The sequence below is a fragment of the Anabrus simplex genome, chromosome 2 (assembly GCF_040414725.1).
Source record: "Anabrus simplex isolate iqAnaSimp1 chromosome 2, ASM4041472v1, whole genome shotgun sequence".
Classification (NCBI taxonomy): Eukaryota; Metazoa; Arthropoda; class Insecta; order Orthoptera; family Tettigoniidae; genus Anabrus; species Anabrus simplex.
In genome coordinates, this window is record NC_090266.1 from 53,177,827 (window position 1) to 53,204,154 (window position 26,328).

The following is a 26,328-nucleotide window of genomic DNA, read 5'->3' on the forward strand; positions in this document are numbered from 1 at the left end:
TTTGGGCGTGTGCAAGTTAAAGTATAATAATAATAATGACGGTGCTTCGCGAGTTAGCCAGTGCAAATATAATAATCAAAGTGGAGATGACATGTAGCGTTAAAGACTTTCATTCGCGTAGTCAGTTTGATTTTACGTAAATTTTTGATTTTACGTTTTTGGACTTTAATTTAACCATTAAAATTTTGTTTAAAGGCGATATAGGCACGTGAATTAGAATGGTCACGATATGTTAAAAGCCCAGAATGATTTGAGCCCATATTTAGAGTTGGAAGTCATGAGGGACGAATATCCGGCGTGAAATAAATTGAGCCGTATTGTTTGTAATGATGAAATAGATGAATCTCAAGGCCTAAGATGATATAAATGCATATGCCGGTGTTATTAGTGGTAGAATCCACGCACCGAGGATTATTTTATGAATTAAATGTTTGAAGAGTTCCGATGAAAGGAAATGGACTTCAAATTTGAAGGAATAGTTTAGCAATCGCCGGCATTGGAGGTATTTGCCCAGCCGCGATGTGCCATAGGTTGTGAGATGTGTCTTGGGAGGACAGGTGTCCCCATTTAAAATTAACGGCAGTACGAAGTTGAAGGTACGGTCCCGAATACCGTGTTGTCCCGGCCAATATAAAGCAGATCTTAGTGGTTCATAACGGGATTTAACATATGTGACTAAATTCTAAAGAGTGGAAATTAAAATATCATCTTTCCATTTTTAATATTAATAATAACAATAATCATACTCCAAGTGAATCTTGTCTTAAATCGAGTGCTTAGTGCCAAGATAAATCGAAATTGTAAAAGGGGTTATGCGTTAAACATATTAAGAGTGAACTACCGTGTAACAGGCGAATTTAAGTTTTTTTAAAAATAATAATAATAATAATAAAAACTAAGCTACTTTTTTTTTGAAGAATTAAATTTTTTTAAATATATTTTGGACATAAATATGATGTTGGGAGATGAAATGAAAGATTTGAGATTTTTAACTAATAATAATAATAAATAAAATATTTGAAGAAGGAGAAGAAGAATAACTAATGAAGCTACTTTTTTAATTTTTTTTATGAAAATAATAAGAGCGAGAAGTTGAAGTATTATAGCGAGGTTGATTACGGGTTACGATAATCACGATTTCCACTATTAATAATAATAATAATAATAATAATAATAATAATAAAAATATTTATGAGGAAGCTGATCATTATATTGTGCGGATAATTTAGGAGGAAGAACTAACCTTCGTTTGAAACGTCGGCAAGGGTTGGCATATAATCATCCCGGATGACAAATGATAATAATCAAATACCGGATTATAATTGAAATTAATGATAATAATAAAATTAATTGATGGTAGTCAAAGTATATGCTAATGATCAGATAAAGAATGGTAATGATATTATCTAATAATAATAGGAGGATATGCTAGGGACAGTCATCCTGTGTCGAACTGCTCTGAACCAGATGTGGGGTTTTCACGGGGAGATAGCGGTAGATACGTAAATAACCCACGGACGGCACATGTTTGCAGGGTCAGAGCATAGTAATGAACCTTTCCGTACGTCTTGTCGTATTGACAAGTGTAAATATTAAAGTAGCTTTTGAGTTAATGAACTCTACCTGGTGTGTTTGTGAATCTGGAAATAATAGGCTAGAGTTTGTCCGTATTATAAATTCCCGTTTTTTCGAGGCGATAACATTTTCTACGGTGGGTGTCCGGCTCACCAGAATGTACATACCGGAAGTGTCTCATGTCCAAACGGAACGAGGAGACGACAGTAAAAAGTTACTGTCGTGCCTTCGTTTCCGAAAGAAGATCTCCAGCGGTGAAACGTCCAATCATACGGATGTGAATTCGATCCCCAGTAACCAATTGGGGCGAATTCACCAGATGTTTTACACTACCAGAGTAGTGAGGTAAAATCCAAGTATTATGTCATTTATTTTTCAGGATTAAAGTGTCCCAATGTAAATTTGTCATCATGTGTAGTATGCAAAATAAGTGAATAAATTGCTCCTCATTGCAATTTCAATAGGAAACAGCTTCCATATCTTTTCATTGTAGTTAGTCCAGTATGCCCATGGAATTTAAGTTGTCACTTCCCAGTCCTATTGTGGAGTCAGAATTTTGTATCCATGAATGAGTCGTTCCCCGTAACCTTAAATTTTCATGCCCCGTTCATCCCTGTGTTCATTTGATGCGCCGAGATATATATATTTTTTTTGATAAAAATTTTTTTTAATTCGTTTTCGAACTGATCACCCCTGAGATAAATGCTAGTCTGGGACTCAGGAGGTGGGCGGGTGCAATGGTTATCCCTTGGACTAATTCCGGCACCTCCTTCGATACGATTTCAGGTCGATGAGACTCTAATGTCGTGAAACACTTCACACAAATCTAGGGTGGATGGACTACTGCACCCATGTGCTCCACAAACATGACCTCCTATCACATGAACCTACATTTGTGCCTTGGAAACCAACAACAAGAAACACAATCATACATGATGGTCTCTATGGATTGACAGCTATCGTGACGTTCAAATAAAGTAATCGCGAAATTTTGGACAACCCTCGACAACTCAAACAACATCAGTACAGATTCTCAAATTTTGACATCCCTGATAATGGTTATTTCCAACATAACATACCATCGATAATGAATTCAAGTCTATACTCAAACGACCCCCTTCTAAAATAATGAATTCTAATTCCAAACATTTATTACCAATGACGTCCGGCTCCATGGCTAAATGGTCAGCGTGCTGGCCTTTGGTCACAGGGGTCCCGGATTCGATTCCAGGCAGGGTCGGGAATTTTAACCATCATTGGTTAATTTCGCTGGCGCGGGGGCTGGGTGCATATGTCGTCTTCATCATCATTTCATCCTCATCATGACGCGCAGGTCGCCTACGGGTGTCAAATCAAAAGCCCTGCAACTGGAGAGCCGATCATGTCCTCGGACACTTCCGGCACTAAATGCCATAAGCTATTTCATTTACTACAAATGACAAAATCTCAATTACAGTTTCTTTCTAACAATAAACTACCGAGCTCGATAGCTGCAGTCGCTTAAGTGCGGCCAGTATCCAGTAATCGGCAGATAGTGGGTTCGAGCTCCACTGTCGGTGGCCGCTTCCTTCCACTTCCAAGGCTTTTCCTATCCCATCGTCGCCATAAGACCTATCTGTGTCGGTGCGACGTAAAACAAGTAGCACAAAATAACAATGAACTGATTCCACCGTCCAACGCGAACGCGACACCACCTCGCTATCTAATAAAACATATACGTTATCTTACCTGTATCAAATGAAAACCTCTCCTCGCTGACAATTCGCATGAAATACGATTCTTGACCCACATAGATTATGCAAAGGGATTTTATTTAAAACGTCACTTGAAATATTCTTATCCCCCACGGTCCTACGTTTTCACGTGGAATCCTAACTATTGAATGACCCTATTCCCACATCATTTGATTACACAAAATAAATCCTCGAGTTCCTTAAAATGAAAATCCCGGCATAAAATCTCTTCAACATTACGGGATTTCAACAACCTGATGAACATACCTTCTCACCTTTGCAAGACTTATACCACTTTCTATCACAAATTCTCTACACGACAGTAATATGGAATATCTCTCTGGTGTTACCCACCATGTTGTTACATAAATCACTCTGTGAGAAACTAACAATCTCTCCTCGCATATCTGAGATTGACAACACAATATTTTCAAAACCGAAACTCACAACTTGACTAACAAAACTTTTTACCGTTATTTTCCTCTCATCAATTCTACACAGATATTAACAGACTCTTGCAATAGCTCTCCCTTTTACAAATAACACCGGTCTCGCCACATAACTTCCCTTTACAAAATTTACAGCGCCGAACACACGACTCTGTGCCTTTCGCAACAGCTGACATTCCACTCGCTCTAAATGGTAAACCACGGATTACACTTACAGCAATTTCATCTTTACACTGAACAGAAATGTATGATAAATTAATGTCTTAACTTTAGCAAACGACAAATATAGAAAATAAACGTACGGAAATGATACTTTGCTCTAGACATTATATTCGTTTTAGAGCCATCAAATCTAATACTGTACAACATTTCACACACTAGTTTCGCGACTCTCCGGTTATCCAAGTTACATTAAAAAATGACCCTTTGTCGTATTTCTCTGACAATTTTACGAAATAAAAGTGTGACAAAAATGCATCACAGATACACAAATAAAATGGTGACATCATGAAATAAATAAAATACACATTATGAGAAGGTAGTCTACATACCTGTAGTCGTACGTGGTTTCACATACTAACAGGCCCACCAGCATCTCTCATTCTTTCTTTACCCATCTCGACAGAGAGTGGCTTTACAAAACATATTCATTCCATCTTTGTCTTGTCGGGGCAGATGACCTTCAATGTTAGGCCCCTTTAAACAACAAGCATCATCATCATCATCATCATCATCTTTGTCTTCTTTGGTATCATTCACTTGGAAATAATGGCATAAACAAAAATGCCCCTCACACGTTCATTTCCTTGCAATCCGAACACGTTCGTTAAATTACCGATCCGCACACGCAATAAAGTCAAACAATGTTATTAGCTAATTGAACTATAGGACTTCGGCATTATAATGACCGTCTGATTCCCTGATGTGAATTTACATGACGTTTCCACATGGGAATACCGTTCATATGACTGATAATCTCTCTCCACTTGGAGATGACGTTAGATAGCCACCTTTGACCAAACTACCTTCCCCTCTGGGGACTTAGGCTCCACAACCGATATTTAATGCTAGTCTGAATGACGCGTGGTCGCCTCGAGTTCACGGAAAAAATGCGAGATTGCAAATGACGCGGCGTTCTTTTATAAAATTTACTCCCACTCCCATGCCATCTGCATTTACCGCCAAAAATTTAGAGACACGTTTTCCACCCCACAGAAATGAAGTTATGGCTGATTACGACATAGCACATAGTTGCTTAGTATAGTAGCGGTTTTGATGATAAACATTTAGTGTTTCTCTTAACCAAATGAGTGGTTCAATGAACTCATAACTATGTTTTGGTCGATGTAACAGAGTTTAAACGAACAGGCCCGTCTTTCGACAATTTTCCTTCTGGAGCTATTGAGCGGTCTAAAGTCTTTACCATTAACAGTGTAACGGTTCAAATCCCGTTACAAGAGGATATCTGTATTTTTATTATTGTATGATTTTACCTGTATTTTATTATTATTATTATTATTATTATTATTATTATTATTATTATTATTATTATTATTATTATTATTATTATTATGTTACTATTATTATGTTATCTGTGATATTGTTACTATTATTGTAATTATCAGTTTTATTCAATTCGATTTTGCAATGCCTGTTGCTTGCAAGATTGTACTTAGATGTATGCATATATACGTATGTGTAGAATAACACTCAATACCTGTACAGTGAGAATTGTTGTATACATCAGAGATTGGATGTGACGTTGGTACATTGTGCAAGATTGGTGGCGATTCTGCCAAGTCATTGCCACTCCATGGCTACGTCATCGTATTTATTTAGCAATGCGCTCAGAGACTCAGCCGCCCCGGGGGATTTCACCATTGTATGTAATATTTGCCGCGTTGTGGGAGTATGTCATTGTTATTTCTGGAGATTACGTAGCTGTGTCAACCAACGTCTATAAAAGGTGGGTGCATATTGTAGCGTCAGTCATCATTTAAACGGAAGCAGTACAGTGAACAAGTCTACTAGATGAAGAGGCCTCAGTCGGTCAGTCAACGAGTGTGAACGAGAGATGGAGAAGACTCAGTGAGCCATTAATTATTGGTCATTGAGAGAGTGAGGCCAAAGTTGGTCCGTCACTTAGTTGAAGACACGGACGCAAGGGCTTACCATGAAGTCAGAGAGGGCAACCCTGGACCTGCCAAGAGGTAATACCATATTGACTTACAAAGAAGTCAGATGATATGGAGAAGAAGCAGTCACAAGGATGTATCACCAAGTTAGGCGTGACACATCTACAGTAAACACCAGATCAAAGGAATACGTCGTAATTACATTCAAAGTGTTGAAGGTACAGTCAAGTGAATCAGTGAGGGAAATATTTCGTATAAATTGTTAAATGTCCGGTCAAGAAGAATTCAAATTCATGCCTAGTTTCTTTCAGTTGCAATGTCATAATTTCATATTCTCATCTGTTTTATCGCAACAAGACTCACTATTTTTTGATATATTATTTAAAGAATATATTTTGTTCTATCAAACGAATTCATAGTTTCATTTCATTGACAGTAAAATATCTTAACCTAAAAATTAATGGGGAAACCGAACGCCAATCTCGTTTTCCCAGAACTTATATGGTACGTTGTCAAAAGTAAGCTTATTACCCCACACCCTAGAGATAGTCAAGAGTCTCATTCTATTATTGCTGCACTGAGTGGCAGCTGGCACCCTTCAAATAACGTATGTGTAAGTAAGCAGGTAACAAATAAGTGTAAGTACAAGGTCCGACGAGCGTGTATTTTATTTAATGAATGTTAATTTTTAGATTTTCCATTTTAAATGCAGATATTTCATATTTTCAAGTAAAATGCAGATTTATAATATGTTTGTAAATAAGTCAGACAGTTAGGAAAATTACAACAGACAAACTGCTTCATTTACGGTTTCCTCACGTTTACTATGACAGTTTGGTCGCCAATTCTTCTTAAAATGTACTTTTACTTAAAAAAATAGTTCCTCCAGATTTGTTCGTATTCCTGCACATTCTACACTTGTGGGTGACGTAATTTCTCTAGCGTGAGAAGGAGAATCACCACCTGTTCTGCACGTGCCGTGCCTGGTCGGCGATAAAAAATGCAGTTATAGCTCATGACTTGTAATTTACATGGGGTCTCATGTAATGAATTTTGGATTCTGGCTCCTTATATGTCAGAGGTCATGGGTTCAATATTCAGTCTATTAGAAAATTTTTTGTTGTGTTTAATTTTGTATGCTGGTTTGTTAAAGAAAATGGACCTTGCCATATCGTATTGTTGGGATGTTGTTTGCATGGCAAAATTACGCACTCCTACAATACATTTCAGGTTCATTTTCATTATACAATAGCATAGGAAAATTAACACTTTTGTTCTCATGGACTGCATATTAATATATGGCTGGGAGGCGTGACCAGTCTTAAGTAATATAGTGGATAGGAAGAGCGTTAGGACATACGAGGTTTAAAAGGAAAACCATCGATATCCATATGAGGCTGGGAGGCGTGACCATTCTTAACGAAAAATAACGGATAGGATGTGCATTGACAGAATCGCGGTATTGATCCCGCAGTGACGATATGTGCATATTGAGAAATAGTTTGATTTACACCTACTCTTGTTAAGTTCGTGACTTTTGGAGGATCAATCCAAGCCAGTGGAATCGCATTGGAAGGGCTACAAAAACCAGCTATGCTTGTTCGCACTTGAAACAACCCCCAGGATATCGGAACAAATTGGCAAAACTAATTTCGGCGGCTCAAGAAGTTTTTTTAATGATATTTGTTCGTGGCGTCGTGCCACTACTTTCACCACATGATAGGAACCTGCGTGTATGTGTAGAGTGTTGAATGTTAGGAAATAACGTCAAGAACGACACAAACACCCACTCCTCAGGCCAGGGATATTAACAATTTACAATTTACAATTTAAAACCCCCTGACCCGGCCGGGATTCAAACCCGGGGCCGCGAAGTGACAGGCGGACGCGTTGCCCCCTACACTGCGAGGCCTGACACTCAAGTCGTTACACTTTTATCAATGCTTAGAAGCAGTAAAGCCAGATCATCAGTATAATTAGGCTATCTCCAGAAGCTCTCACACCGAAAACCAAAACATTGCGAGTTCGTTCTTGGATTGAATTACTACGATAAATACCGGTCGGTGGAAGTTATAATTGCAGAATTTCTGTGCGTTCGGTAAGAGAATGATTGGTATAACGTCCCATGTCCCACGAACTAAATTTTATTATTTCAGTGTCACCGCAGTTTGTCCCCCGAGATTTTTCCTGGGTGGCGATAATTAAATTGGCACCATATGGGAGTATTTGGAATTTTCAGTTATTTCCCTCTATACAGTATATTACAGTTTGAGCAACATTCGAACCTCGGGTTCAGATACCAAGCAATGTCTCTCACCTGAACCACTCAGACCTCTATCTTCACTTTCACTTAAAATCATTGGTTATTTCAACAAGTGATGTACGGTATAATGAGGGTAATTTTTATCACAAAAGGAATAATTTATTTTTCTTTTATCCCAGGTGAAGGAATTTTATAAGAATGACTTTTTACGGAAGACCTCTCCACCTTCACCAATTATCGCTTGCACTCTACTCCCTGTTGAGTACATCGTCATGCACTTGCTCTGCACACAGTGGCATAGGGCACTTAACCAGTAATATGCTCTGTACCAAAAGTATATAATCCACTTTTTCCCTGCATATGTTATAGATATGGAGTTTAAAAAAATTCTTAATCAGTATTTAAGTAAGTACACATTTCGGATTTGCTATGTGAATATTGCACCTACAACAGAGAAACCTCATTTATAATATTTCTGCGATACTTCATGAATGATGTATGTGAACAACATGAACAAATTCAAGTTCCCACCACACACAGACCGGCACATTGCCACAGAACTAGTCACGTTGGTGGCTACTGTAACTCTGTAATATGGACTAATTAGAGCGCCCTTCTACGAAGTACTAAGTAGTGGGTCCCATGTGTTCAGTATCATGGCCAGATAATGCTTTAAAGTCGATAGCCTGATCAACCAGTAGGTCAGTCCTATATGAACAACGATATGTAAACAACATGATTATCACTGGCTTTAGAATATTGTTTTTATGAAGAATAAATCTCAATGTTCGGTCGAGATGTTTCGTTATCTTATATTGCATGGCGATGCCTGATGATATTGCACGTAAACTATTGAGAATCCCTTCATGCCTAAATATTACTCGTTATTCACAAAAGAACCTTCCGAAAATGTACACTGAGTGGCCAAGAGACATGAGAAGAATCTAAATGTAATGTTAATAACGAGTTTCTCCTCCGCGAGCCCTACGCAATACGCCGAGGCATCGACTCTACAAGGTGTTGGAATTGTTCTGGACCCACGCATCTTGCACTGCTACCCACAATTGGTCTTGTGTAGTTGTACACCAGCATTGACATCATCCCATAAATGCTCGATTGGATTAATATCGGGGGATATGGGGGCCAAACCATGGCCGTAACTTCACTGAAGGGCTCCTCCAACCACAGGCGTACCACCACAGAGAGGTGACATGGGGCATTGTCCTGTTGAAACATAGCATCTCCATCAGAGTACTATAGGGCCGGAAAGGGATGCAGATGATCTGAAATAATGTCCACGTAACGGTTAACTCGCGACATGCTGCCATATTTACGACACTACTGTCGGTGACAGACTGCTCAGCTACGCCGTAGCTAGCCGCTACGCTCATGGGGCATACATGGTACATTTTTTAGTGGGACACCCCTTCCTCAGTGTATGTTGCAAGGAGACATGTAAGGTATTGCAGACAATGTACTAACAAAATTTACATACATTTATAAAATAATTAGCTTGTAGGCCAAAATGTTCGATAAATACTGTATATCGTTGCTGCAGCGGCAAAACCTCGTATCCCACAGTGCCCTCCTCAGCCATTATCCTCCCCAAGACTGGTCACCCCTCCCAGCCAAATACGGATATTTTCGTTGTGGTCATTTTCGTATGCCAGTGTGTAAAGGAATTTGAACCTTACTGTGCCGCGCTGTAGAAGTGTATGCATCATAACGTATTTACGCACTCCTACAGCATAATGCATTTAAGGCTTTTTGTTTACCCGTCAGCATAGGAAAACGAACACAGCAAGAACTGTTCTGATGGAAAGCGTATACATATGTGTCTGGGAGGCGTGACCAGTCTTAAGGAGAATAATTGATTGGGAGAGCATTCTCACAATCGTGGTTTTAGCATAGCAGTGACGATATTATACCAGTCTTGTAACATGCTTGAAAATGTTTTTACAAATTCCTGAAGAAAGACACGTCAAGGGGCCCGATCATGTCAGTAACACGTAGTGGAACAATGTCCATCCTGAAGAGCACATCCCATGATATATTTTGGTGCATCAAATATCTGTCTTCATTCACTGACTATAATCAAAGAGGATCAAAACTTTGTTTGGTTTCCTCTCTTCCAGACTTGGCCAGGAAGATTCAGCAAAATATTTGGTCAAATCAGTCTTTGTCATGTCCACAGCTGTATTTGCAAATGAGTTAATATATAGAAAGAGCTGCCGGAAACTCCACCGTCCACTCGAGAAGTGCGCCTCTGGCTTTTGCCACTAGAGCAGGTATTTATGAGTTGACCATTAACCGTATTACAAGTATGATCTTATCGGAGTGAGATACTTCAGATATTGATTCGACAACTCTGTACATGAGCGTACAAGTGATCGATATGCATCTCATTATCCACTAGGCTTCGATGAGCATTGAAGAGTTCGTATGCATTATGACATGGTTACCAAGCACTGCGCTGATTTTCACTGGGGAGGAGTATGCCAAGACACTCATCTAACGAATATTATGCAAGTAATTTCTTTGAAATTTATTCGTGAACGTTCGCGTACCAAAATTATAACTTTTCATGAACTTATAAACACTGAAGCTTTGAACTTGATCCTATTGTCTGGATCCACTCTTTTCTTTCTACAGGGAGAAATAGAGAATTGAGATATGAACAGGGCTCATAGCATAATTCTTGTTCTGTCTGGTTCTATACTAGGATATTCTGAACACATTCCCTGAATTACAGCACAGAAACTAAATGTTTAAATGAAAGCACTGTTACGTGAACGCGGAGGGGATTTTCTTCGGGTTAAAATTCGAGAATGACCAAGCTCGATAGTTGCAGTCGCTTAAGTGCGGCCAGTACCCAGTATTCGGGAGATAGTAGGTTCGAACCCCACTGTCGGCAGCCTTGAAAATGGTTTCCCGTGGTTTCCCATTTTCATACCAGGCAAATGCAGTGGGTGTACCTTAATTAAGGCCACGGCCGCTTCCTTCCCACTCCTAGCCCTTTTCTGTCCCATCGTCGCTATAAGACCTATCTGTGTCGGTGTGACGTAAAACAACTAGCAAAAAAAAAGAAAAAATTTCGAGAATGGAAGAATAATATGTGAAATTATGAAAACGTATATTTTAGCTCAGTTTACTTACATTATAAGCAAAGTTTGAGAGTTTCGTAACACATGAAGTCCAAATTCGATGATCGCAATGTAAGTGGTTAATGAATTAGTTTTCAACAGGTTGGTAGGAGTATACGTCTTTAGCAAGAAACCGATGGCAGTCAGCTTACCACTTACAGGACTGAATGTTAACTTCGAATGGAGTTATCCCAATTCCTTCACCAAGACTTTCGTTTCAATCGGTTGTGTCTCCTGTTCTCCGTTTATTCTTTCTCTAACACAACTTGTGTTCTGGCCAAAACTCAATAAGCTACCCACAGGTGACATGATAACTGTATTGCTCGAAGGACATCACTGGAGTTCGGATTGCCTTCCTATTTACCTACAGTTAACAATACCACGAGAAGCCTCCGTGGCTCAGGCGGCAGCGCGTCGGCCTCTCTCCGCTGGATACCGTGGTTCAAATCCCTGTCACTCCATGTGAGTTTCGTGCTGGACAAAGCGGATGCGGGACAGGTTTTTCTCCGGGTACTCCGGTTTTCCCTGTCATCTTTCATTACAGAAACACTCTATAGTATCATTTCATTTAATCTGTCAGTCATTAATCATTGCCCCAGAGGAGTGCAACAGGCCTCGGCAGCCTGCACAATTCATATCCTCGCCGCAAGTAGGAAGCTTCATTCCTCCCGTCCCTGACCCGGTCATTGATTGGAAAAGAGGTTGTAGGTTTGCATTTCCATTCATAACAATACCAAGTATCTGACAATGCTCTTCCTATCCGTTATTCTCCTTAAGACTGGTTACGCGTCCCAACCTCAACTTTTGGAGTAAACTTAAATTTTACGTTCATAGAGATCAAACCGTTTTATAAAGATTTGCGAGTTGTAGACTGTTTCCTTTTGTGCGCGCGCGCGTGTGTGTGTGTGTGTGTGTGTGCGTGTGTGTGTGTGTGTGTGTGTGTGTGTGTGTGTGTGTGTTTTGCTGAGAAGGATTAAAAGAATGATGCAGCATTATATTTAACGAGGAATTACCTCGGAACAATACTCAACTGTGACATGTTTCTTATGAGATTTTAACGCTAGTTATTGACTGAAACTAAACACTATGCATTGGCGATTTCCTCAGTTGTAAATTTGAGCATCATATTGCACACCGATGTTTTTGCGGATGCTTCTATATTTCAGTCATGTGACCATACATAGTCGGTAAAATATGAAGATCGTCAAAATAAATCAGGACCTGTTAGATAAACATGTTTGTCATCGGCCCGCAGGAAATATTTTTTTTAGACACAATTTCGTCGCTTGGGCGAGCATCACCTCGTATCCCACAATCCCATTCCTATCCATTATTATCGTTAAGGCTAATCACGCCTCCCAGACACACGGATATGCATTCCATTAGAACAATATTCGTTGTGCTTTTTCCTGTGCTAAAGTGTAAAGGAAAATTAACCTTAAATGAAATATATTGTAGGAGTGCGTAAATACTTCATGAAAATATATTTTCCTACAGTGCGGTACAATAAAGGTTTATTTTTCTTTACCGAGCGACATAGAAAAATGAACACAACGAAAATTGTTCTGATCGACTGCATATCCATATGTGGCCGGGAGGCGTGACCAGTCTTAAGGAAAATAATGGATAGATAAACCATTGTGGTGTACGAGGATTCGCTCTCGCAGCGATGATTACAATCATATTTATGTGATTACCTAAATGAAGATCCTTCCTTGTATTAACACCTAGGTACTTACAATGATCCCCAAAAGGAACTTTCATCCCATCAACGCAGTAATTAAAACTGAGTGGACTTTTCCTATGTGTGAAACTCACAACCTGACTTTTGACCCCGTTTATCATCATACAATTTCCTACTGTCCATCTCACAACGCTATCAAGGTCATTTGGCAGTTGCTCACAATCTTGTAACTTCTTTTTTACTCTGTAGAGAATAATATTATCTGCAAACAGCCTTGTCTCTGATTCCACTTCTTTACACATATCATTTATATATATAGAAGACAGGGTCAGATAAAGCTGTACCTACTCTAATTCTCTGAATTCTATTTTCTAGAAATATTGCTACCCATTCCGTCTCTTTTCTTTCTAGTCCATTTGCACACATTTTTGCCAGTAGTCTCCCATGATCTACCCTATCAAATGCCTTAGATAGGTCCATCGAAATACAGTCCAATTGACTTCCTGAATCTAGGACATCTGCTATACTCGTATCTTGCAGGAATCCTACAAGGTGAACACCAGTGGAATAACCGTTCCTAAACCCAAACTGCCTTCTGTCAAACCAGTTATTAATTTCGCAAACATGTCTGATATAATCAGAAAGAACGCTTTGCCAAAGCTGACATGTAATGCATGTCAAAATGACTGGCCTGAATTTTCAGCCTTATTTCTATCACCCTTTCCTTTATACACAGGGGCTATTATAGCATCTCTCCATTCATTTGGTATAGCTCCTTCAACCAAACAATAATCAAATAAGTATTTCATGTATGTTACTATATCCCAACCAACAGCCTTTGGTATATCCCCAGAAATCATATCAATTCCAGCCGCTTTCCTACTTTTCAAATTTTGTATCTTACTGTAAATGTCATTGTTATCATAGGTAAATTTTAATAATTATTTTGCCTTAGTCTCCCCCTCTATCTGGACATTATCCTTGTAACCATCAATCTTTACATACTGCTGACTGAATACTTCTGCCTTTTGAAGATCCTCGCATACACACTCCCCTTGTTCATTAATGATTCCTTGGATGTCATTCTTGGAACCTGTTTCTGCCTGAAAGTACCCATACATTCACTTCAATTTTTCAATAAAATTTGTATGACCAACAATTATGCTTGCCATAATATTATCCTTAGCTGACTACTCTGCTAGATTTAATTTCCTAGTAAGTTCCTTCAATTTCTCCTTACTTCCACAGCCATTTCTAACTCTATTTCTTTCCGACCTGCACCTCCTTCTTAGTCTCTTTACTTCTCTGTTATAATATAGTGGATCTTTACCATTGCTTACCACCTTTAAAGATACATATATATTTTCACATGCCTCAACAATTGCTTTAAAACCGTCCCGGAGTCTGTTTACATTTTTATTTACCGTTTTCCTCCGATCATACTTATTTTGAAAACTCCCTCTTGCTTGTTTTATCATCCATATGGTACTGCCTAATAGTCCTAATTTTAATATCTTCATTTCTTTCACATTTATTTTCAACAACGAAAAATACAGCTTCGTGATCACTAATGCCATCTATTACTTCGCATTCTCTATAGAGCTCATCTGGTTTTACCAGCACCACATCCAAAATATTCTTCCCTCTAGTTGGTTCCATCACATTCTGAATCAGATGCTCTTCCCATATTTACTTGTTTGCCATTTGATTTTCACAATTCCTGTCGTTCGCATTACCTTCCCAATTGACATATGGTAAATTGAGGTCACCTGCGACTATCACATTCCTTTCCATATCGTTTCCAACATAGCTGATTATCTTATCGCATAATTCTGAATCTGCGTCAGTGCTACCCTTTCCCGGCGTGTACAATCCAAAGACATCAAGTTGCCTATTACCTTCAGAGATGAGCCTTAGACCTAGAATTTCATGTTTGTCATCCGTAGCTTTTTCGTAACTTAAAAATTCTTCTTTCACCAGATTGAATACTAACCCTCCTACCATTCATATGCTACCTCTACGATACACCCTCCCGTTCCGTGAGAATATTTCCCATTACAAAATTTCTTAGCCATGATTCAACTCCTATTACAATATCTGTTAAGAATATATCTATTAAAATACTTGATTCTCTCCTTTACAACACTTCTACAGTTGAGCACAACATTTTTATGTCATCGCTACTTGACTTCTATTTCCCTGAACCCTTATCACCGCTCCCTAGGCCACACTGTTTCCCTGAATGTACCTGTCTATAAAACTTCTAAACAAATTTAATAAATTATATGTACCACTACGGTTAAAGTGAAGGCCATCAGAGCGAAGATCCCTATCCCCTACCCACCCAATAGGTCCTAGGAATCTCACTCTCTGTTTCCCCACTTACCCACTCCATAGTCACATTTAAATCCACAATCACCTTCCAGTTAGTATCCCCATTACACAGTATTCCACTAATAACAATCTCCGCTTCCTTAAATTTCACCAGTGCTGCATTACCAGATCCCACACATCCCCAAATCTGTTGGTAGTTTTACATGTTTGTCTTACGTTGTTAGTACCAACGTGAAACACTACCACCCTCTCCTTTCTCTCTTCCTTCTCTTCTACTTTCCACAACATCTGCCTCAACTTAATTCCTGGATAACACTCTACCCTGGTTCCCCTTCCTCCGTACAGTTTCCTCACATGTCTAACAAACGTAGTGATCCATAGATATGACCGATTAGAAGTGTTTTCTGGGCAGACATTATTGGCAGGAAGTCAATAATAATAATAATAATCATAATAATAATAATAATAATAATAATAATAATAATAATAATAATAATAATAATAATAATAATAATAGTACCGGGCGGTACACCTCCACGCCGCTTGTTCAAATATTGCGCCAATTGAAACTCCTCTACAGGAGAAAGCCTGAACCTTGAAAAACTGTATTAACTCAACAGTTTCTCAGAAGATGGCTCTGTGTGAATTTTGAAGTGTTTTGTTTGTCATTGATCAAGAAGTGTGGACGTTCTCTACCAGATGTCTCTACATAAAAACTACGATTATGCACTCTGGTGCGAAGGAATGAACTTTCCTGGAGAAATTTTTTATTCATAAGTTTTGTCTTTACTATATTCTGTTCTGTTATCTTTGGGTTGGCAATATTAATCCTTTCTATCCGCCTGTTTTGAATTTAGCCAATCCCGAATTTCTTTAATTAATTCTCAGCCAATCATGTATGTCTTCTTCGGTATGGATATGTAGCTCTAATCTATCCAATAAAGTTGAGGGGGTGTGTCTACTCATTCTTGAAAGGTCCCGAATTTTCCACGAGGGTATAAAAACTGCTGACTTTCTTGTCCTGGGGCCACTAGTATAACATCTAACTCAGTGTGTGAATATGTAGCAGGGGGTGGGAAGCGCCTCGTTCTTCAGTCAGCAGATCTTCAACAAGGTAATGGCCTTTTAACATCTTTATTTCTTGCTAGCTCAGCAGTTTAACTCTCGGGGAAGGTTCGTAACCTTTAATATGTAACCTACCACATTTAAAATGTAAATTCCTCTTCCGTCTATGTGAAAACTACAAATCTCTTTAACTGTAAAGCGGGGATAGAGAGTGCTTTACCCTCTCGAACTCCCCTTCATTTTGAAATTGAGGTGACTATGTTTTTGTAACCGTTTCTTCTCTTCATTAATGTATTAATGTTTTCTCATACGAGTCACCTCCCTAGCTTGGGATTAGCCCTTGTATTATCGGCCTAGCGCCACATTGGTTTAAAAAACTTTAGTGTAGGAGTGCAAGTAATCGCCTCCATTCAATTTTGTATTTAGGGCCATTTATTTAACTCGTTTTGTTTTCCTTCCTGAGAAGGCCCAGTAGATTGGGTACGAGGTACCCCTGTACCATTATATGTGTGCCTTGAGGGCAGTTAGTGTGAAGTCTGCTTATGGCCTCCTGATAGGCTCGAACTTTGAGAGCGGGTCTGCTCTTTCCTAAATTTGATCTCTGTGTGCCTCTAGGAGGCTTAACATTGTAATTAGGAGCAAGTGCTCCTTGGCATGATGGGGTTTTCTGCCCCTTTGTTCAATTTTGTACCTTGGTAAAGTTGGGCTAATAGCTCAAGGATTGTGATTGTGGGGCTCGAAACACAAATCTTGTAACGAACTGTAATTTGTAATTTCTTAATTTGTTAATCTGCTACTTGGTACCTGTTATACTTTGTTACTGATTGATATTGAAAAGAAAATATAACCTTTGTTAAAGTTTGAAATTAACTTTAATTTTGTAGTTGAGACCTATTCCAGCCCGCACCTGCTTTCACCTCCGCCTACCACGGATAACTCCGTAACAGGTGGTAGCAGAGCGTGGTTGAATGGGTCTCAATTAAGCCCCTTTTGACGGCTAAATATTGTATCGAACGCTAAGTATTTTCTCAGTTGCTGGAATTTTTTTTCTAAATTTGTAAAATCTTTTCTATCGTGTCTGGCCCCCGCGAAGTCCTCCATTCTGGCCACTTCCGCAAGGAGGAATTTTTCTATAACTCCCCATTACGAAGGTCGAATCTGGTGGCATGCTTGTTCAAGGGTTTGTGAAACTTAAGGTTCCGTCTGGTTGCCCCTTTCAAGTGGTTTCTTTTGAGTGATGATCATTGTTTTGGTCGTGTGACATCAACCTAGTCATTCGTTTCGAGTGCTTCTTATCTGCACTTTTCCTATCGGTTGCCCCTTTTAAATGTAGTTTTTGGGCGAGGTCGTTGGGTACGTTCATGGGCTAAATTCCTTGCGATAGACCTACTCTCGTTGTATAGGCACTATGCCTTCAGACCAACCTCTCCGTATCTCTCCTGTTAAGCCTTGCTGGATGTCACTTCTGATGGTTGTCTGCTATGGTAAAATGTGTATATTTTATTTGCACGTCTTATTTTTCTTCCTGGGTCGGGCATTTCTCTGCCCAATTATTCCCGTGTATCGAATGAGCTTTGTGGCGTTCAGGTGTCGCTTACGTCCTAGTTCTCTGTAATGGAAGCCTTCTATGTCGTGTGGAATCTAAGTTCCTTGGGACCTGTACCCTTCTCTAGGTAGGATCTGTATATCGTCTATTCCCTAGGCTTGATCGTTGGGTACTCTACTTTTGCGGCACGTATTGGTTGGTAAGTTTGCGTGATTGAGAGGTATGCAAACGAAGTATGTGTTCCTTTCGCCCAACATTCTGCTGTGTCTTTACCTTATATATCCCTCCCGTTGGTGATGGGTCAGATGGGGTAAAGCTTCCAACATACTTAAAGTGGTCTCCGTCATGATTATTGATCTTCCATGTTTTCGTCCTCACGACGTACTCATTTCTCGGTCTCACTTCTCTATTTTTGACAGTGCCTACTTAGTTTAGGAATTTCTGCTTTCATTTGAGATGTGTTTCTACTCTTTCGACCCGCTATCCGGTCCTCCTGCTCAAGTTCACCCATGATGTCTTTTGTATTTTGATGCTTTGCAGGGTTATATTTTTTGTGTAATAGGAGATCTTGTATGGGAGTTATAGACTCCTTTCGGATATACATTTCCTCTTTTGTGAATTAGGGTATTTATGATGTAAGAGATTGGGAGGATGTATTGGGAGTAGTTGCACCTTTTGGGAATTGATGCATCTTCTCGTGGTATTACTCCTCTGTATTGTGAGGTCATGGTGTAACCTCTTTTCATGTGTAATTTGTATAGGGTAATTTGTCTTTTAACCTGGGTGTAACGTAGTCACCCCAGAGTGATTATCCCCGGTAGGACATTTATATCGCTATGAGGCGTGTTTCGGCCTTTGGAATTATCGATGAGGTTCTACACATTAATTACTCCTGGGAGTTGTGCTTTTTCTTTGGGGCAGGCTCTTATACGGTAGTAAACCATCTGCATCGTTAATTTGAGGTTCATCCCTGAGAAGTCCTCGATATTTTTTTATGTTTGTTTTGGTTTTACCACCTCAAGAATTCCTCCTGGGAAGTAGGTGCCATTCATTTTCTTCCGTTAAATTCTTTCGGGAGTGTATCATAACAATCTTCCCTGATAGAATGTTTCTCAATTCCCGTGTCCCCCTATTTTAGATTCAGAGTTTTCATATCGTAAAGTGAGTTGCTCTTTCTTTCTCTTGGTACCCTGGTAATGAACTAGATATGCGCATGGACGGATGTCCACCCATTTAAACGTCGGAGATCAATTCTTGTTTAAATGGTGTGTTCCCGCGTGCAAGCTTGGCCCCAGATTTCATGGGCCGTGTGTCATTTTAGTTTTTGACACTTGTTACATTCTTAGTAAGTAACCCAGTCACCGAGATGATCTTCAGGGTTCACCTGTCTCAGGTGAAACCTGTGTAAAATACTTGCTCATGGGATCTTTAACTCCTTGTAAGAACTCTAAAGGTTATATTTTTGGGTTTTATTTTTAAGGCCTTCTGCCCTGTGTTTGTCCATCAACCTTAAACGACTATGTAAAACCTTCCCCATGGTTACTCTGCTGTCCTTGCCCAACGGCCATTACCAAGCTCCCGCCTCCTGCTCAACCGCACCAATGGCAAAAAAATTTCCACGCCGCTGGCTCCTCAGCCTCACCAATATGATAGTACCCAAAACAAAATTTACAACAAAAAGTCTGTCGCGGAAATCTTACTGTTTCAGTGCCCCCCTCAGCCATCTACCGCCGCGCAGCAACTTGAACGGAAACTGGGCCCCCTTCGTTCCTGTGAAGACTCTCTAAGAACGGCGAGCCGGGGTTCAGCTCCCGGCAAAGGCTGATGTGCGGCGCACCAACCGCAAGTTATTCGAGGGTTGCTACCAAACTTCGCATCTGCGGTGTGCTTCACCACGACTACCCCTCTCATAGTGCGGGAGAGCGGTATCTCAGGGTACGGGAGGAGTCCGGGCGACTCGTATGAACATCGGCTGCGGCGGCAGGTCTGGCCGTCAAGCATTAGCAGCGTGTAGTGGTTTCACCTATCTCTCAATTTGAATTTAAATTAATAACCACAGAAAGACCTTGAATTTTTTTCTTTCTTCAAAATTCGACGGCTATTCAGCAAAAAGTACTTTTTCATCTATTAATGTTCCGTCAATATTTTCTCACCCATCTAATTGCAAGGAAGCTGGAATCCAATTCATTTTTAAATTTTTAAATATGGAATTTTTTAACCTTGTTGAAGAACTTCTCTTCTGTGTCACCCCTTGGAAGGACTTTGGGGGGGGGGGGAAGGACTGTACCGGGCAGTACACCTCCACGCCGCTTGTTCAAATATTGCGCCAATTGAAACTCCTCTACAGGAGAAAGCCTGAACCTTGAAAAACTGTATTAACTCAACAGTTTCTCAGAAGATGGCTCTGTGTGAATTTTGAAGTGTTTTTGTTTGTCATTGAAAAAGAAGTGTGGACGTTCTCTACCAGATGTCTCTACATAAAAACTACGATTATGCACTCTGGTGCGAAGGAATGAAATTTCCTGGAGAAATTTTTTATTCATAAGTTTTGTCTTTACTATATTCTGTTCTGTTATCTTTGGGTTGGCAATATTAATCCTTTCTATCCGCCTGTTTTGAATTTAGCCAATCCCGAATTTCTTTAATTAATTCTCAGCCAATCATGTATGTCTTCTTCGGTATGGATATGTAGCTCTAATCTATCCAATAAAGTTGAGGGGGTGTGTCTACTCATTCTTGAAAGGTCCCGAATTTTCCACGAGGGTATAAAAACTGCTGATTTTCTTGTCCCGGGGCCACTAGTATAACATCTAACTCAGTGTGTGAATATGTAGCAGGGGGTGGGAAGCGCCTCGTTCTTCAGTCAGCAGATCTTCAACAAGGTAATGGCCTTTTAACATCTTTATTTCTTGCTAGCTCAGCAGTTTAACTCTCGGGGAAGGTTCGAAACCTTTAATATGTAACCTACCACTTTTAAAATGTAAATTCCTCTTCCGTCTATGTAAAAACTACAAATCTCTTTAACTGTAAAGCGGGGATAGAGAGTGCTTTACCCTCTCGAACTCCCCTTCATTTTGAAATTGAGGTGACTATGTTTTTGTAACCGTTTCTTCTCTTCATTAATGTATTAATGTTTTTTCATACGAGTCACCTCCCTAGCTTGGGATTAGCCCCTGTATTATCGGCCTAGCGACATATTGGTTTAAAAAAACTTTAGTGTAGGAGTGCAAGTAATCGCCTCCATTCAATTTTGTATTTAGGGCCATTTATTTAACTCGTTTTGTTTTCCTTCCTGAGAAGGCCCAGTAGATTGGGTACGAGGTACCCCTGTACCATTATATGTGTGCCTTGAGGGCAGTTAGTGTGAAGTCTGCTTATGGCCTCCTGATAGGCTCGAACTTTGAGAGCGGGTCTGCTCTTTCCTAAATTTGATCTCTGTGTGCCTCTAGGAGGCTTAACATTGTAATTAGGAGCAAGTGCTCCTTGGCATGATGGGGTTTTCTGCCCCTTTGTTCAATTTCGTACCTTGGTAAAGTTGGGCTAATAGCTCAAGGATTGTGATTGTGGAGCTCAAAGCCCAAATCTTGTAACGAACTGTAATTTGTAATTTCTTAATTTGTTAATCTGCTACTTGGTACCTATTATACTTTGTTACTGATTGATATTGAAAAGAAAACATAACCTTTGTTAAAGTTTGAAATTAACTTTAATTTTGTAGTTGAGACTTATTCCAGCCCGCACCTTCTTTCACCTCTGCTGGTCCACAGAAGCCTCGGAACAATAATAATAATAAAGAAAAGTCATCTCCGTACAGGCCATGAAGGCCCTTGGAGGGGTGGAAGGTAAAGGCATCCACTATCCGTAACCTCGGCATTTGATGGGGTAGAGGGTTAACTCTACGCCCGGCCGCCTTTGCCCCCAGGAATTAACCTAGTACTCATTTTTAATGTAGACTGAGTAAACCTCAGGGCCATGTACACCTCCGGAGGTGGAAATCTAGTTTCTAAATGACTTTCTTGCTAGTGACCGTACGTCGCACCGACATCGATAGTTCTTATGGCGACGATGGGATAGGAAAGGCCTAGGAGTTGGAAGGAAGCGGCCGTGACCTTAATTAAGGTAGAGCCCCAGCATTTGCCTGGTGTAATGTGGGATACCACGGAAAACCATCTTCAGGGCTACCGACATTGGGATTCGAACCCACTATCTCCCGGATGCAAGCTCACAGCCGCGCGCCTCCAACCGCACGGCCAACTCGCCCGGTTTTCTAAAATTTTACGACTTCCTGACGGGAATTCGGACCCACGTCCTTCCGGGCGAACCGAGTCTGCCTTTACCGCCTCGGCCAGGCAGCCCCTAATAATAATAATAATAATAATAATAATAATAATAATGATAATAATAATAATATGAGCCTCCGTGGCTCAGGTGGCTACGCGTCGGCCTCTCACCGCTGGGTGACGTGGTTCAAATCCCGATCGCTCCATGTGAGATTTGTGCTGGACAAAGCGGGGGAGCAACAGGTTTTCTCCGTGTACTACGGTTTTCTCTGTGTTTTTTCATTCCTGCAACACTCTCCAATACATTTCCATTTGATCCGTCAGCCACTAATCATCATTCATTTTCTGACCTGGTCGAATGACTGGAAACAGGATGTAGATTTTAATTTCCATTATTATTATCAATATTACTATTATTTTATTATTATATATGACTTCACTCCAACGATTATTCTAAAATGTGTTCTTGTTGTATATGTACTCTTTTTTAACCTCAGCACATTGATAACACCACGTATAGCAAACAGATGGGAAAAATTGACGCAGTTGTTACACCGACAATCCAAGTGACGTTAAACTCAGCATAAACAATTGAATGCGGCGGCGGCACTGAATTTAGGCTCCATTGGCGCTCAGTCGTGGGACAGTTGTAGAAATAACATCAATGTAGCCAGTTGATTACATGTTAGAAACATTAACCTCTGCCGAGTTAGTTGATATTCACCTCGTTTACGGAGCAGCTGGAGAATCTTCACATGCAGTGAAGGAGCTATATAGACAACGATTTCCAATCCACCGCATTTCTAATAGCCGAACGTTCGTTGCTGTACATCAATGGCTCTGGGACACAGGTTCGCTTCCTCCTCGGACCGTCGTGGACCGCAACGCGATCCTGCCGAGTTTCGGCGGGAAGAAGAAATTTTATGACTTGTCGAAGAGAGACCAAGGATATTGGCAAGGCAAGTACTGTAGGTACATCTAGCTGGACTGTTCATCGTAGATTGCATGAACAGCTAGTTTACCCATACTTACTACTACTACTACCAAACCCCAAACCCAAACCAAACCCCATGGCACTACAGCCCTTGAAGGACCTTGGCCTACCAAGCGACCGCTGCTCAGCCCGACGGCCTACAGATTACGAGGTGTCGTGTGGTCAACACGACGAATCCTCTCGGCCGTTATTCTTGGCTTTCTAGACCGGGGCTGCCATATCACCGTCAGATAGCTCCTCAATTCTAATCACGTAGGCTGAGTGGACCTCGAACCAGCCCTCAGGTCCAGGTAAAAATCCCTGACCTGGCCGGGAATCGAAACCGGGGCCTCCGGGTAAGAGGCAGGCACGCTACCCCTACACCACGGGGCCGGCACTACTACTACCACAGAGTGCAACATCTCCAAGAATCAGATTACTTACCAAGAGCTGAATTCTGCACCTGGTTCTTGCACCAATGTGAACGTAATGCAGATTTTCCGCACGACGTGTTGGTTACAGATGAGGCACCCTTTATCGGGGAGGGTTTCATTAATTTTAACAATGCCCATACATGGACAGAAGAAAACCCTCATTTCCCACACAGGTTTTCTATAAATCTTGAGCCGGGATTTTGAGAGATCAGCTTCTTGGTCCATTGGCGCTCTCAGCACTACTAAGGTACCTCCATTTTCTGCAGTCTTCTGTGCCAGAGCTTCTGGACGACGATCCACTACAGGTACATCAGCGGATGTAGTTCATGCACGACGGGTCAAGTCTTCATGTCAGTATGGACGTTCGTCGATATCTAGATCGCCGTTTCCCGAATAGGTGTGTTGGTCGATACGGTCCCGTCTGCTGTAAATCGAGGTCCTCCCATTTAAATCCACTCGAATTTTATTTCTGGGGGCACCTAAAGAACTTGGTGTACCAAGTGGAAATTACCGATGAAGCAACTCTACGACAACCATTCTTGGATACCGTCGCAAATGTGAGAGTTGACGTGTAGGTATGGAGGTGGGTGAGAGCTTCGTGGTCAACGCATGGAAGCTTGTCGATGATCTAACAGAAGGCATTTCGAGCATTTCCTATGGAGGAATAGAACAGTGACTTCGGGCGTTCAAGTACATGCTCGCCCGCCTCTGTAGTGGAGTGGTCAGTGTGGTTAGCTGCCATCCCCGGAAGCCCGAGTTGAATTCCCAGCTCTGCCACAAAATGTGAATAGTGGTACAAGGGCTGCAACGGGGTCCACTCAGCCTCGGGAGGTCAACTGAGTAGAGGGGTTTAGATTCCCACCTCAATCATGCTCGGAGTGGTATTCCGTGGTTTCCCACTTTTCTCCGGGCAAATGCCGGGTTGGTACCTATCTTAAGGCAACGGCCGCTTCCTTCTCACTCCTAGCATTTTCCTATCCCGTCGTAACCATAAAACCTACCTGTGTCGGTGCGGCGAAAAACAGCGTGTTCGCGATGCTGGTTGTGTTATATCACACTATGAAAAAGCGAGGGTCTGAACGGCGACGTGCAATCCTAGACGCGGAAGGATACATCCTGACAATGGTAGACGATGATCCTAGGTGCAGTACGCGTAGTAATCACACGTGCCATTGGTGTTCCAACTAGGACCGTGCATAGGACACAGCATGAAGAGCCAATGCATCCTTATCGTATTCAACGGGCGCAGTGTCTCTCACCAGCTGATTACCTTCTTTTACGGCACACCAACACAGATAGGTCCTGTGGCGACGATGGGACAGGAAAGGGCTACGATCGGGAACGAAGCTACTGGTGTAAAAATGGGGAAACTACGGAAATCTATCTTCAGTGCTGGTAACAGTGGGGTTTCGAACCAACTATTTCCCGAATACTGGATACTGGCCGCACTTAAGTGACTGCAGCTCTCGAGCTCGGTGATGATTACGAACCAAGAGCGGATTTCTGCCGCTGGTTTATTTATCTAGTACGCAATTCAGACTTTATGTCGGGTGTACTCGTGACAGATGAGGTAATTTCCACACGACAAAGAATGTTTAATATTCACAACACTCACTCATGGGGTGTGGAACATCCTCACGCAGTACGTCAAGGCAATTTCAGCATCGGTTCTCAATTAATATCTGGATGAGTGTAGTAGGAGGTCGGTTACTTGGACCAATAATCCTTTTAATGTTATTTTGCTTCACGTCCCACTATTTTACGGTTTTCGGAGACCCCGAGGTGCCGGAATTTAGTCACACAGGAGTTATTTTACGTGCCAGTAAATCTTCCGACATGAGGCTGACGTATCTGAGCACCTTCACATACCACCGAACTGAGCCAGGATTGATACTGCGAAGTTGGGGTCAGAAAGCTCCTCAAGCGTCTGAGCCACTCCGCCCGGCAGGAAGCACGAAATGTAGGAACGTTTAATGTATTTAGTTTTATAACATGTCCATTATTTGTTTGAAACAAAACGATCGATGTGCTTCGATAGATCAGTTCTGTCACTACTCAATTGGACATCGTATCCCTGTATTCTTTCGTTGACGTAATGAACTTTGTTTACGTACGCGTCAACATGATTTTTCCTTCTTCCTCCTACCCTGCAACCGTCCACACTCTGAGTCCCAGACTAGCATTAATCTCAGGGGGTGTCGGTTCATTTTTTAAGTCATCAAAATCTCATTATAAATATAGAGGCACCAGTGAACACAGGGATGAACGGGGCATACAAAAATTAAACTGGCGGATTCTCAATGTAAACATGAATTTAAGGACTCCATGATAGGATTAGGAAGTGACACTCAGAAGTTTCAAGGGCATCATAGCTAACTACAATAAAAAGATTATGAGAATGGTTTCCTTTGAAAATAAATGTCATAAGGGGCATTTCATTGCGCCATCCGGTGCCCTGAATCTAGATACAATTTATCACAATATTAATTTGACAACACATCAAATTATAAGATTTCTTGCTTCACCGCAAGCGGCGACAATACACTTATAATGTCAATCCTGAAAAAGAAACACAAATTCGGGGTATGATTCACCACTTGATCCCGTTGGGATCGAACGGGCGTTCGTACGATCAGGTGGTCCACCAGGACAACCCCTCTTTACCTCGGGAGCCCGAGAATAAATCAACTTTATTGTCGGCTTCCCGGTCCAAT